The sequence below is a fragment of the Dendropsophus ebraccatus genome, unplaced genomic scaffold, assembly GCF_027789765.1.
Source record: "Dendropsophus ebraccatus isolate aDenEbr1 unplaced genomic scaffold, aDenEbr1.pat pat_scaffold_283_ctg1, whole genome shotgun sequence".
Classification (NCBI taxonomy): Eukaryota; Metazoa; Chordata; class Amphibia; order Anura; family Hylidae; genus Dendropsophus; species Dendropsophus ebraccatus.
Window position 1 is genome coordinate 99610 of NW_027209956.1, and position 15160 is coordinate 114769.

Sequence of the window (15160 nt, forward strand, 5' to 3'; positions counted from 1 at the left end):
GGTGTGAAGTAGAATTGTCTTAGTTGCCCCTAGCAACCCATCAGATTCCACCTTTCATTTTCTAAAGAATCTGTGAGGAATGAAAGGTGGAATCTGATTGGTTGCTAGGGGCAACTAAGACAATTCTACTTTACACCAGTTGGATGAATCTCCCCCTAAGTATTTTTCTGGAAATGCTCGTCTAATTAATATTTCATAGTTGAGCTGTGATTGGTTGCCGTGGGCAACAGGGAACATTGTTACTATATATATTAGAGGGATAAATCCAGTATGTGGTAACATAACATTGTACCTAAAGTTAAAAAAAAAAAAAAAAAAAAAAAAAAGAAGCATAGTGTAAAGGGGGCTATACATGTCAGTGTCATCAAAGCCCATTGGTCAGTGATCAGCCAATAGGATTGCAGGAGACAAACACGCAACATCAATAAAAGCAACGCGTCGCTAGGCAACCTTGTCTGTTGGATCTCCTCTGTGGGTGAAGACAGACTTCTCTGCGACTGCTGCTCTTTTGCTCTTTTTGGACCGCTCTCTTGGTGATTTTTTTGGTTGGATTACTCGGCATACGACTTTTTGGCTTCGGATTCTTGGACTACGATTTTTGGATTTCGATTTTTGGACATGGACTTCCTGGACCTGCATCTGCGAGACATGAAGGCGACACCTGAGGACTACTGGAGGATGGCCGGCGCCCGGGCTTTCCTGCCGGTCAGTGTATTTGTGGGATGGAGCCAGAGACCGAGGGCCCCAGGTGGCGCTGCTAATGGGAGGAGACCGGGGAACCATCCATAGGGAACCTCCACCATCCCCAGGGTCACACTCCTCCGGTTCCTTGGAGCCATGGCATCATTACCACTATGTATTGCCATATGTAGGGATAGTAATGGTTTTTTTTTTTAAAGGTGTTGGTCGCCCCCTGCCACCCGCCCTCCCATAGGACCCCTATGTAACTGTCCGGGGTTACATGTATAATATGTCTGCCCTTATTCCTGCTATAGGAAAGTTGACATTCACTGTATTGTTTTCTCTTTAGATCTTCTATCAACGCCTCCCGATCTTCTATGGACCCGCCGTCGATCTGAAGACCATGGATATGAAGGCCCTCCAGACGCTCGCCTACGCCGCCAAGTTCCTGCCTTCTCCCATCTTCCAGAAGGACGTAAGTCACCGCATTGGCTGCTAGGATCCCTGTAACAATAATATCTAGATCGTTTCAAAAGAATCTCTGACTGACTTCAATTATTTTTCTGTTTTAGAGATGTATGCCGACCAACGAGGAGGCCCAGCGGAGGTATCGATCAGCGCCCAAGGCCGAAGAAAAGACTCTGCCCAGAAGATCGGAAAGAGCCAGGATTCTCTGCGCCTGCATGGATGAAGATTTCGTCATTCCACCTCACCCTCCGAAGAGACTCATCCTGAAGAGGAGCCGACGCTAGGAAGCATCCGCTGGTAATGTATGACATCCGCACTTGCACTACATACCTACCCATACACTGCATGCTACCTTCCCCCAACACTACATCATACCTGCCCCTACATGACACCTGCCCCCGCACTACATCATACCTACCCCCTGCACTACATCATACCTGCCCCTACATGACACCTGCCCCTACATGACACCTGCCCCCACACTCCATCATACCTGCCCCCCGCACTACATCATACCTGCCCCTACATGACACCTGCCCCTAAATGATACCTGCCCCCCCCACTACATCATACCTACCCCTACATGACACCTGCCCCTATATGATATCTGCCCCCACACTACATCATACCTACCCCTACATTACTATCAGTCCCCAGCTAGTGACATACTTTAGCAGCTTTGATCCAGGGTCCTCGGACCGATCGCCTATGTTTGGGGTCAAGAAGGAATTTCCCCCCTGCGACAAAGATTGACCCCCGATGTCCAGAGGTTTTCGCCTTCTTTTGGATCAATAGCTTAGGGATCCCATAACAATAACATAATACATTTGCCAATACAATTCTTCATTTTACCCCTATCTTATGTGTCGTCTCGTTTTTTTGTTTCCTCACAAATTATTTCATTTTCGCACACTGACATGTTTCCTATAGGGGGAGATTTATCAAAGGGTGTAAAATTTAGACTGGTGCAAACTTGCCACAGCAACCAATCACAGCTCCTCTTTTCTTTCACCAGAGCTGGAAGCTGAGCAGTGATTGGTTGCTGTGGGCAGTTTGCACCAGTCTAAATTTTACACCCTTTGATAAATCTCCCCCATAATAGAGTTTGGGGAATTGTTAAAGGGGCAAAACAGGATTAGAAGAAATGGCTGCTCTCTCCCAAAAACGACGCCCCACCTATCTTGGCCTCATTGACTTTAATACGGCTCGCAACCCAAAGACTGGGGTTGTTTTATTTCTGGAAGAAAGCCGCCACGTCTTCTAATCCTGTACAGCCCCCTTAACAATTCACATTTGTGTCTATGGGATCCATCAGAGTTTCCAATATTTTTGATGGGAACGTCGGCCCATTGTGCGGTTCTGTTCTTTCCATCAAAAATACTGAATTTCAAACACTCCCCGTGATTCTTCCTGTAGGGTGTTAGCCGCTCCGGACCCCTACTGAAATAATCATGGATGGATATATGGTGGAGCTGGGAGGACTGTGGGGTTTATGAGCGGTGACCGGCATTTCATGGTGCGTGTGGCTGGCGTAAAGGGGGATTCCCATCTCAGCTTGTTGTCCTTTACCCATAGGATAGGGGATAACAAGCTGATCGCTGGGGATCCAATCCTAAAAATGGAGACGCAATCATCCCTGCAGTGAATGGAGCGCTGACCGTGCCTGAGCGGCTTGTGCTCCATCCATTCTCTACAGGGCCACTGAACGCTTCCAAGCACTGAACTCAGCAGTGTTTGGTGTCCCCATAGAGAATGGATGGAGCGAAGGACACGGTGAGAGCTTCATTCACTGCAGGTCCCAGCAATCAGCCTGCTCTCCTCTATCCTAGAGATAGCGCATAACAAGCTGACATGGGAACACCCCATTAAAGGCAGATCTCTGATTGGCTGATCCACTTGAATGCGGCTGAGCTGTAATACCAGATACAGCCTCTGGATAGATGTGGCGCTGGAGCAAAAAAAAACAAAAAAAAAAAAAACATAAGGATAAAGGATAAACTATAGTCACAGCGGTCACAGACATTGATCACCGGGGTGGGGCCGGCGCTGGACTTATTGGCCCGATGTCGGGTTACAAGAACTCAATCCCATAGTCCAGCTCTACATCCAGACTCCGGCACTATTCATGGGGATCAAGGAAATCATCTCGGCATCAAGAAAGATTCTCGGGGCCCTATTACAGGGAGCCATAATCTCTCCAATCAGGCCGATTGGGCAGATTATCGCTCTGTGCAAGGCTAGGTTCACACTGCGTTTTTGCAATCCGTTTTTCTTCATCCGTTTTTTGCAAAAACGGATGAAAAAAAAGGATGCATTTGTGTGCATCCGTTTTGATCGGTTTTCACATTGACTCCCATTATAAAAAAAAAAAACGGATCAGAACGGATCCGTTTTTTTTTTAACAGACACAAAAACGTAGCTGACCCTACTTCTGTGTCCGTAAAAAAAAAAAAAAAAAAGACGGATCCGTTCTGATCCGTTTTTTTTTTTATAATGGAATTCAATGGAAAAACAGATTAAAACTGATGCACACAAATGTATCAGTTTTTTCCATCTGTTTTTCATCCGTTCTTGCAAAGAACGGATGAAAGAAACTGATTGCAAAAACGCAGTGTGAACCTAGCCTTATAAAGACAACCATCGGCCGGGGGCAATGATCATCTGCTGATCGTCTCTTTTGGTCCCGACCTAAAATCACCGTCTGCCGGATGATGGACGTGTACAGAAAAGAATAAAGTATCTACGTACCTGTCCACGCTCCCCGGAGGGCTTCTGCCCCCTCCCGGGTGTCTTCCTGGCTTCTACCCGCAGCCGCCGGTGGAACTTCAGAGCCGGACTCTGAAGTAACAGGCCGCTCAACCAATCACTGTCCGACGGAGCCGCGAGCAGTGATTGGCTGAGCGGCCTGTCACTTCAGAAGCTGTCCTTGCAGTTTTCCTGGCTGCTGCGGGCAGTGAGCAGAAGCCAGGAAGACACTGGGGAAAAGTGGCTCTTAAAGGGACGGTACCAAAGTCGCTCTTAAAGTGACTGGACCAAAAAGAGTGACTTTGGTGTAGTCCCATTAAAGAGCGACTTTGGTGCCGTCCATTTGAGAGCGACTTTGGTACTGGTTTTTCAAGAGAAAATTTGTTGCCTCCACTTGATGAGCAACTTTTGTCTTGTCCCTTTTAGTGCAACTTTGGTCCTTCCCTTTAAGTGCGATTTTGGTGCCGTCCATTTAGGAGCAACCTCTTAAAGGGACAGTCGCTCTTAAAGGGACAGAACTAAAGTCGCTCTTAAATCGACAGTACCACAATTCACTCTTGCAGGGCTGTGGCAAAAATCCCTCTTAAAGGGACGGTGCCAAATACGCTCTTAATGGTAAAGGGCCAAATTCGCTCTTAAAGTTATGGTGTGAGTGAATGTACCAAAGTGAGTGTAACAAAGTTTCTTTTCAAGGGACTGGACCACAGTTGCTCTTAAAGGGATGGGACCACTTAAAGTGATTGCACCAAAAATTCTCTTAAAGGGCTGGCAACAAAGTCGCTCTTTAATAATTGGTAGCTATCTATACATAGCTAGATAGACACATAAACACATAGATAGATAGATAGATAGATAGACAGACAGTGACAGAGAGAGAGATAAATGCTTCTATGTTGTCCATGTTAAAGCCGCCGCCAAAACTGAGACATGTATGCCATGTGTTGTCTGATTTGGCTTTTGTGGCGTCCCCTCAGAAGCCGCTCCCTTATAGCCTTTTTGGCTTAGGGTCCTTTTACATGGAAAGATTATCTGACAGATTATCTGCCAAAGATTTGAAGCCAAAGCCAGGAATGGACTATAAACAGGGATCGGGCCATACAGGAAAGCCTGAGATTTCTCCTCTTTTCAAATCCATTCCTGGTTTTGGCTTCAAATCTGTGGCAGATAATCTGTCAGATAATCTTTCCATGTAAAAGAGCCCTTAGACCAATAGTGTATGTATATGTATATATATATATATATATATATATATATATACTGTATATATGTACATGAGATGGATTTTTAGAACAGTGAGACGGAAAAAGACCGTGCTCTGTCCTCTCCAGGCCTTGACCTTGTACTGCAGTGCTTCCAGGTTCAGTGCCCTCCCGAGTGCGTTTCCAAAAATTAGACACCCCCCCCCCCCCCCTAGGGTGCGTAGCAGACTGTTCATACCACCCTGCGTGTTGTAAGCACCTTGGCCGGTGAGTGCACATATAAGGCTTTACATTTACCATGTGTGAATGGAGCAAAAGTTGTTTACATCTAGCATACACAGAGAAACATTCCGTGATGATGTCATCAAGGCTGTGATGTCACATATAACTGCCAGGCAGACACACAGACACTGTAGTTGCAGCCAGGCAGCCAACCAACCAACCAGGTAGGTAGGTAGCAAGGAAAATGCAGGTAGGTGCCGTTAAAACCATTTAATTTGGATTTTTTTTTTTGGGGGGGGGGGGGGGGGGTAGGTCATAAAAGGGACTGGACAAAAGTTGCTCTTAAAAGGATGGGACAACTTGACTGCGCCAAATTTTCTTTTTAAGGGCCGGCACCGAAGTCGTTCCTAAAGGGGCAGCACCAAAGTCGCTCTTAAAGGGGTGGCACCAGTGCTTACGCGTACAGCACCAAAACTAGCCGTTAAAGGGGCGGCACCAAATTTGCTCTTAAAGGGACGACAAATTTGCTCTTCAAGGGGCGGTACTAAAGTCGTTCTTAAAGGGATGGTACATAAGTCGCTCTTAAAGGAACAGTACATAAGTTGCTCTTAACCCCTTAAGGACAGAGCCTGAAATGACCTTAAGGACCGGGCCAATTGTCACTTTTGCGTTTCCGCTTTTTCCTCCTCGCCTTCTAAGACCCATTACACTTTTATTTTTCCACCTACAGGGCCATGTGAGGGCTTGTTTTTTTCAGGAGTAGGTGTACTTTGTAATGGCATCTTTCAATCTGCCATAAAATGAATGACGGAACCCCAAAATATCATTTATGGGGTGAACTTGGGTCAAAGAATGCGATTCCGCAAATTTTGGGGGGGCTTCCATGTTTACGTAATGCACTTTACGGTAAAACTGGCATTTTTCCTTTATTCTATAGGTCGGTCTGAACACAGCGATATGCAGGTTTACTAGGTTTTCTTACGTTTTACTATTTTTTATTAGCAGTAAAACTTTTTTTTTTTTTTTTGCAAATAGGCATATTTAAAATGCTCCTATTGTGGCTCCTATAGCGCACTTACTTTTTCACCTACGAGGTCGTATGGGGTGTCATTTTTTGCGTCATGATCTCTAGTTTTTATTAGCAAAATTTTTTTCTACATCAAACGTATTGATCGCTTTTTATAAAAAATTTTATACATAAAGTGTCATAAAAAAAAAAGCAATCTCTGCGTTTTTTTAACCGTTTTTTGTTCACGCTGTTCACCATGCAGGAATAATATTGTTTTATTTTAATAGATCGGACGATTACGCACGCTACGGTATATAATATGTTAATTAACTTTATTAGTTTTTATGTGTTTTATGTATGAAATGGGAAGGGGGGGGGGGTGATTTTCACTTTTATTGGGGGAGGGGCTTTGGGGCATTGTGTAAAACATTTATTTATTTATTTTTTTACACTTTTATAGTCCCCTTAGGGAACTATCCTGTACATACAATAGATCAGTAACACTGATCCCTGCTATGCCATAGCATTGCAGGGATCAGTGTTATCTGCGATCTTCTGATTCAGCCCGCCTGTGGCAGGCTGAATCAGAGGACCGAGCAGAAGACTGCACGGAGGTAAGGAGAAGACCTCCGGCAGTCAGAAAATGCGATCGGGACCCCTGCAGACATGCTGCGTGGGGTCCCGATCGCTAAGTGACCGGAGATGCTCCGGTCACTTATACTTAAATGCCGCGCGATCGCTGCGTTTAAGGGGTTAATGGCGGGCGGCCGCGAGATCGCGGTCGTCCGCCATTGAGGATGAGGGCCTGGCTGCATATAGCAGCCGGTCCTCACCCGCTATGGGGCGGGCTCAGCTCGTGAGCCCGCTCCGTAGCACGGGTCCGCGCCAGGGCGTACATTTACGCCCTCTTGCCTTAAAGCCCAGGCAGCGGGGGCGTAAATGTACGCCCGCGGTCCTTAAGGGGTTAAAGGGAGGGTATCAAGGCTTAAAGTTTAACTTAAAGGGAAGTCACTGTTAACGGGGCGCTCTTTTCAAGCACTATGGGGGAGATTTATCAAAACTGGTGTGAAGTAGAATTGTCTTAGTTGCCCCTAGCAACCCATCAGATTCCACCTTTCATTTTCTAAAGAATTTGTGAGGAATGAAAGGTGGAATCTGATTGGTTGCTAGGGGCAACTAAGACAATTCTACTTTACACCAGTTGGATGAATCTCCCCCTAAGTATTTTTCTGGAAATGCTCGTCTAATTAATATTTCATAGTTGAGCTGTGATTGGTTGCCGTGGGCAACAGGGAACATTGTTACTATATATATTAGAGGGATAAATCCAGTATGTGGTAACATAACATTGTACCTAAAGTTAAAAAAAAAAAAAAAAAAAAAAGAAGCATAGTGTAAAGGGGGCTATACATGTCAGTGTCATCAAAGCCCATTGGTCAGTGATCAGCCAATAGGATTGCAGGAGACAAACACGCAACATCAATAAAAGCAACGCGTCGCTAGGCAACCTTGTCTGTTGGATCTCCTCTGTGGGTGAAGACAGACTTCTCTGCGACTGCTGCTCTTTTGCTCTTTTTGGACCGCTCTCTTGGTGATTTTTTTGGTTGGATTACTCGGCATACGACTTTTTGGCTTCGGATTCTTGGACTACGATTTTTGGATTTCGATTTTTGGACATGGACTTCCTGGACCTGCATCTGCGAGACATGAAGGCGACACCTGAGGACTACTGGAGGATGGCCGGCGCCCGGGCTTTCCTGCCGGTCAGTGTATTTGTGGGATGGAGCCAGAGACCGAGGGCCCCAGGTGGCGCTGCTAATGGGAGGAGACCGGGGAACCATCCATAGGGAACCTCCACCATCCCCAGGGTCACACTCCTCCGGTTCCTTGGAGCCATGGCATCATTACCACTATGTATTGCCATATGTAGGGATAGTAATGGTTTTTTTTTTTAAAGGTGTTGGTCGCCCCCTGCCACCCGCCCTCCCATAGGACCCCTATGTAACTGTCCGGGGTTACATGTATAATATGTCTGCCCTTATTCCTGCTATAGGAAAGTTGACATTCACTGTATTGTTTTCTCTTTAGATCTTCTATCAACGCCTCCCGATCTTCTATGGACCCGCCGTCGATCTGAAGACCATGGATATGAAGGCCCTCCAGACGCTCGCCTACGCCGCCAAGTTCCTGCCTTCTCCCATCTTCCAGAAGGACGTAAGTCACCGCATTGGCTGCTAGGATCCCTGTAACAATAATATCTAGATCGTTTCAAAAGAATCTCTGACTGACTTCAATTATTTTTCTGTTTTAGAGATGTATGCCGACCAACGAGGAGGCCCAGCGGAGGTATCGATCAGCGCCCAAGGCCGAAGAAAAGACTCTGCCCAGAAGATCGGAAAGAGCCAGGATTCTCTGCGCCTGCATGGATGAAGATTTCGTCATTCCACCTCACCCTCCGAAGAGACTCATCCTGAAGAGGAGCCGACGCTAGGAAGCATCCGCTGGTAATGTATGACATCCGCACTTGCACTACATACCTACCCATACACTGCATGCTACCTTCCCCCAACACTACATCATACCTGCCCCTACATGACACCTGCCCCCGCACTACATCATACCTACCCCCTGCACTACATCATACCTGCCCCTACATGACACCTGCCCCTACATGACACCTGCCCCCACACTCCATCATACCTGCCCCCCGCACTACATCATACCTGCCCCTACATGACACCTGCCCCTAAATGATACCTGCCCCCCACACTACATCATACCTACCCCTACATGACACCTGCCCCTATATGATATCTGCCCCCACACTACATCATACCTACCCCTACATTACTATCAGTCCCCAGCTAGTGACATACTTTAGCAGCTTTGATCCAGGGTCCTCGGACCGATCGCCTATGTTTGGGGTCAAGAAGGAATTTCCCCCCTGCGACAAAGATTGACCCCCGATGTCCAGAGGTTTTCGCCTTCTTTTGGATCAATAGCTTAGGGATCCCATAACAATAACATAATACATTTGCCAATAAAATTCTTCATTTTACCCCTATCTTATGTGTCGTCTCGTTTTTTTTGTTTCCTCACAAATTATTTCATTTTCGCACACTGACATGTTTCCTATAGGGGGAGATTTATCAAAGGGTGTAAAATTTAGACTGGTGCAAACTTGCCACAGCAACCAATCACAGCTCCTCTTTTCTTTCACCAGAGCTGGAAGCTGAGCAGTGATTGGTTGCTGTGGGCAGTTTGCACCAGTCTAAATTTTACACCCTTTGATAAATCTCCCCCATAATAGAGTTTGGGGAATTGTTAAAGGGGCAAAACAGGATTAGAAGAAATGGCTGCTCTCTCCCAAAAACGACGCCCCACCTATCTTGGCCTCATTGACTTTAATACGGCTCGCAACCCAAAGACTGGGGTTGTTTTATTTCTGGAAGAAAGCCGCCACGTCTTCTAATCCTGTACAGCCCCCTTAACAATTCACATTTGTGTCTATGGGATCCATCAGAGTTTCCAATATTTTTGATGGGAACGTCGGCCCATTGTGCGGTTCTGTTCTTTCCATCAAAAATACTGAATTTCAAACACTCCCCGTGATTCTTCCTGTAGGGTGTTAGCCGCTCCGGACCCCTACTGAAATAATCATGGATGGATATATGGTGGAGCTGGGAGGACTGTGGGGTTTATGAGCGGTGACCGGCATTTCATGGTGCGTGTGGCTGGCGTAAAGGGGGATTCCCATCTCAGCTTGTTGTCCTTTACCCATAGGATAGGGGATAACAAGCTGATCGCTGGGGATCCAATCCTAAAAATGGAGACGCAATCATCCCTGCAGTGAATGGAGCGCTGACCGTGCCTGAGCGGCTTGTGCTCCATCCATTCTCTACAGGGCCACTGAACGCTTCCAAGCACTGAACTCAGCAGTGTTTGGTGTCCCCATAGAGAATGGATGGAGCGAAGGACACGGTGAGAGCTTCATTCACTGCAGGTCCCAGCAATCAGCCTGCTCTCCTCTATCCTAGAGATAGCGCATAACAAGCTGACATGGGAACACCCCATTAACCTCTTAAGGACATAGGACGTACCGGTACGTCCTATGTCCTCATTAGCACTTCAAAGCGGGGCCGCGCGGCGGCCCCGCTTTGAAGTGCCGCGATCCCGGGTGCCGCGTGTAGCCCGGGACCGCCGCTATTAGCGGGCACGGTCCGATCGCCGTGCCCGCTAATTAGCTAATCGGAGGCAGCTGTCAAAGTTGACAGCTGCCTCCGATTACCGGAGGCAACGTTTCCCTGGTGTCTAGTGGGGGAGATCGCTCCTCCGGGACCTTGTCCCGGAGGAGCGATCTCCGTTACTGATGCCGGCCGGGGACGCGTCCAAGATGGCGCCGTCCTCGGCTCGGCACTCGTTTGTTTCCGGCTGCAGCAGCCGAAAGCAAACGAGTGCCGATCTCATGGATCTCTGCAGCATATCTATGCTGCAGAGATCTCAATGAGCGATCCAAGTGCATATACTAGAAGTCCCCCAGGGGGGCTTCTAGTATATGTGTAAAAAAAAAAAAAAACGTGTTGTTAATAGTAAAAATCCCCCTCCCCTAATAAAAGTCTGAATCACCCCCCTTTTCCCAGGTTTTAAATAAAAGTAAACAAATAAATAAATAAACAAACATGTTTGGTATCGCCGCGTGCGTAATCGCCCGAACTATTAATTAATCACATTCCTGATCTCGTACGGTAAACGGCGTCAGCGCAAAAAAATCCCAAAGTGCAAAATTGCGCATTTTTGGTCGCATCAAATCCAGAAAAAATGTAATAAAAAGCGATCAAAAAGTCGTATATGCGCAATCAAGGTACCAATAGAAAGATCACATCATGGCGCAAAAAATGACACCTCGCACAGCCCCATAGACCAAAGGATAAAAGCGCTATAAGCCTGGGAATGGAGCGATTTTAAGGAATGTATATTGGTTAACAACGGTTTGAATTTTTTACAGGCCATCAGATACAATATAAGTTATACATGTTACATATCGTTTTAATCGTAACGACTTGAGGAACATGCATAACAAGTCAGTTTTACCCCAGGGCGAATGGCGTAAAAACACATTTCCCCCAAATAAAAGAAATGCGTTTTTTTTTTCAATTTCACCACACTTTGAATTTTTTTCTGGTTTCGCAGTGTACTTTATGCAAAAATTCAGCCTGTAATTGCAAAGTACAATTAGTGACGCAAGAAATAAGGGGTCATGTGGGTTTCTAGGTGGAAAAATGCAAGTGCTATGACCTTTTAAACACAAGGAGGAAAAACCGAAAACGTAAAAACGAAAATGGGCCATGTCCTTAAAGGGTTAAAGGCAGATCTCTGATTGGCTGATCCACTTGAATGCGGCTGAGCTGTAATACCAGATACAGCCTCTGGATAGATGTGGCGCTGGAGCAAAAAAAAACAAAAACAAAAAAAACATAAGGATAAAGGATAAACTATAGTCACAGCGGTCACAGACATTGATCACCGGGGTGGGGCCGGCGCTGGACTTATTGGCCCGATGTCGGGTTACAAGAACTCAATCCCATAGTCCAGCTCTACATCCAGACTCCGGCACTATTCATGGGGATCAAGGAAATCATCTCGGCATCAAGAAAGATTCTCGGGGCCCTATTACAGGGAGCCATAATCTCTCCAATCAGGCCGATTGGGCAGATTATCGCTCTGTGCAAGGCTAGGTTCACACTGCGTTTTTGCAATCCGTTTTTCTTCATCCGTTTTTTGCAAAAACGGATGAAAAAAAAGGATGCATTTGTGTGCATCCGTTTTGATCGGTTTTCACATTGACTCCCATTATAAAAAAAAAAAACGGATCAGAACGGATCCGTTTTTTTTTTTAACAGACACAAAAACGTAGCTGACCCTACTTCTGTGTCCGTCAAAAAAAAAAAAAAAAAGACGGATCCGTTCTGATCCGTTTTTTTTTTATAATGGAATTCAATGGAAAAACAGATTAAAACTGATGCACACAAATGTATCAGTTTTTTCCATCTGTTTTTCATCCGTTCTTGCAAAGAACGGATGAAAGAAACTGATTGCAAAAACGCAGTGTGAACCTAGCCTTATAAAGACAACCATCGGCCGGGGGCAATGATCATCTGCTGATCGTCTCTTTTGGTCCCGACCTAAAATCACCGTCTGCCGGATGATGGACGTGTACAGAAAAGAATAAAGTATCTACGTACCTGTCCACGCTCCCCGGAGGGCTTCTGCCCCCTCCCGGGTGTCTTCCTGGCTTCTACCCGCAGCCGCCGGTGGAACTTCAGAGCCGGACTCTGAAGTAACAGGCCGCTCAACCAATCACTGTCCGACGGAGCCGCGAGCAGTGATTGGCTGAGCGGCCTGTCACTTCAGAAGCTGTCCTTGCAGTTTTCCTGGCTGCTGCGGGCAGTGAGCAGAAGCCAGGAAGACACTGGGGAAAAGTGGCTCTTAAAGGGACGGTACCAAAGTCGCTCTTAAAGTGACTGGACCAAAAAGAGTGACTTTGGTGTAGTCCCATTAAAGAGCGACTTTGGTGCCGTCCATTTGAGAGCGACTTTGGTACTGGTTTTTCAAGAGAAAATTTGTTGCCTCCACTTGATGAGCAACTTTTGTCTTGTCCCTTTTAGTGCAACTTTGGTCCTTCCCTTTAAGTGCGATTTTGGTGCCGTCCATTTAGGAGCAACCTCTTAAAGGGACAGTCGCTCTTAAAGGGACAGAACTAAAGTCGCTCTTAAATCGACAGTACCACAATTCACTCTTGCAGGGCTGTTGCAAAAATCCCTCTTAAAGGGACGGTGCCAAATACGCTCTTAATGGTAAAGGGCCAAATTCGCTCTTAAAGTTATGGTGTGAGTGAATGTACCAAAGTGAGTGTAACAAAGTTTCTTTTCAAGGGACTGGACCACAGTTGCTCTTGCAGTGTCCCAGAACATGCAGACTACTACTCCTATTATGGCCATTTCTATTGTCGTGTCAATGCCTGTTCTGGTAAGTGTTTGCACTGCAACTGCTGCTGGTTTTCCCCTAGTATTCTCTGGTAATGTGCATTCTCGTGTGTGTTCTCATGTATTTCTGTGTATTATTACAGTGTACAGTGGTATGCAAGGCTGTTGATCACGTGACCTGTAACCATGGTTCCTCCAATGGCCGACTAGATCTGGCCAGGAGCAACCATGTGACCTCCCACTTCCTGCTGACAAGTCAGTTCAGCCCCTGCTTCCAAGCAAGGAGGTTGTGTGGTTCTATCCTCTCCCACAGAAGAGTGACTAAGTCTGCTGCTATATACCAGTCTTCGGCTGTATCTGCCTGCTCAAGTGACCGGAGTCTTCTCTCTCATCTGGGTGTCATTCCGTTATCGCTCCTCATCGCTGCAAGGATTCACAGCAAGTATTATTCTCAAGCTAATCCACCCAGCAACGCTATTTCTCTCATACTCCTACTCCCATCATCCGGCACGTATTCTCACAGCCTATGCAGCACCACTCCTGCTTTATTTGTCAAAGCCTGCTATATACCTGGTTGCATCCGGACAGAACTGTTGCTACTAGTTACCTTTTCTATAATAAAACCGCTGTTACTGAACCCTGGCATTGGTGTCCACTAACTGGTGCCCTGACTAGGTGCAGCGAAGAATCGCATGCCCATCATCACCCGCAGGTTCCACAGACCGGCCCTACAGCTGTGCTGCCCTCAGGCCTATACCGTGACAAGTATAACCCCTGCAGCTGCCCCGGTCATTGCCCGCTCATAACACCAGCACTGCGGAAGTGGCCCCCAGGGGCCAGGGCATCGCATTTTTGGCGTCACGAACAGGATACAGACTGTGTTGTGCCAACTGTCAGTACCCCCAGAACTGTACTGTTACCCCCCAGAGACTTTGCCGATTACTATGGGGGTGATTGAGGTGTTTCGGGCCCTAAACAGTACCCAAGATGGCCGCCGTCTTCTTCAATTTCTGGCTGCGCCATACCCCGGAGAGGAGGGGGTTAACAGCCATGCTGCCAAAGCGCGGGAATCGCCCGGCGCCATAGACTTTCCATTGGCTGCTCCTGATTGGCCGCCTGGGCCGGATGACGTCACTGTTGCTGGGCAGATTCTGGAACCTGATTCTCCAGCCTGGTGCTCCTCCCCTTCCTGCTACAAGTTCCGGCCAGAGCGTAGCAAGATGGCGGCCTACGAGGAGCACTTGCCTGCAGCCGCAGCACCAGTGATGCCGCAGCTGCCGGAGAGCGATCCTGCCTGCCTGCTAGCACCGCTCCCATCCTACAGCGACACCAGCCGGGCCGCTGCCCCGTCGGACGACGGAGGTCTTCACCGGGCCTCCATCCCGGCCTCTGCTGATCAGAACGAGGGGCCCATACCTGAGACAAGCATTTCTCCGGGACCCGGTCACTCCAGCACCGCTGACCTCGCTTCTTGTACCGGAGGGTCCTCATCACCGGACAGCGAACAGATTGTAAGTGGACCGACTCTGTTGTCCTCAGTCCCTGGCCCTAAAGGGGAGAACTCTGCTAAGGCCTTCATATCCCCGGGTCTGTGGCAACCTCCAGGGCGTGATTCGCCGCCCCTGCCGCAATTGATGCTCGGGCCGGGGCCTAAGATTATGCAGCTGATCGAGGACATTCAGCAGGCCCTCGCTGCCCTGTCGCCTGCCACTACAGCTGCCACTGCTATACCTAGCACTACTCCTGCAGCTTCCACTACAGCGGGCCCGTCTACTACCGCAGTCCCCTCTACTGCCCCCACTGCTGTGGCTAAGGCTGCCTCTTCTACCACGACCGTCACCTATCATGTGGCC

The 15160-nt window shown here is 47.5% G+C and overlaps 1 non-coding gene across 1 annotated transcript; it reads left to right on the forward strand.

Annotated features, from left to right (window-relative positions):
- Positions 1-5072: 5072 nt before the first annotated feature.
- LOC138775887 (U2 spliceosomal RNA) lies at positions 5073-5267 on the forward strand. The gene has a single exon (XR_011360672.1). It is a non-coding gene; the product is annotated as a U2 spliceosomal RNA (small nuclear RNA).
- Positions 5268-15160: the final 9893 nt, after the last annotated feature.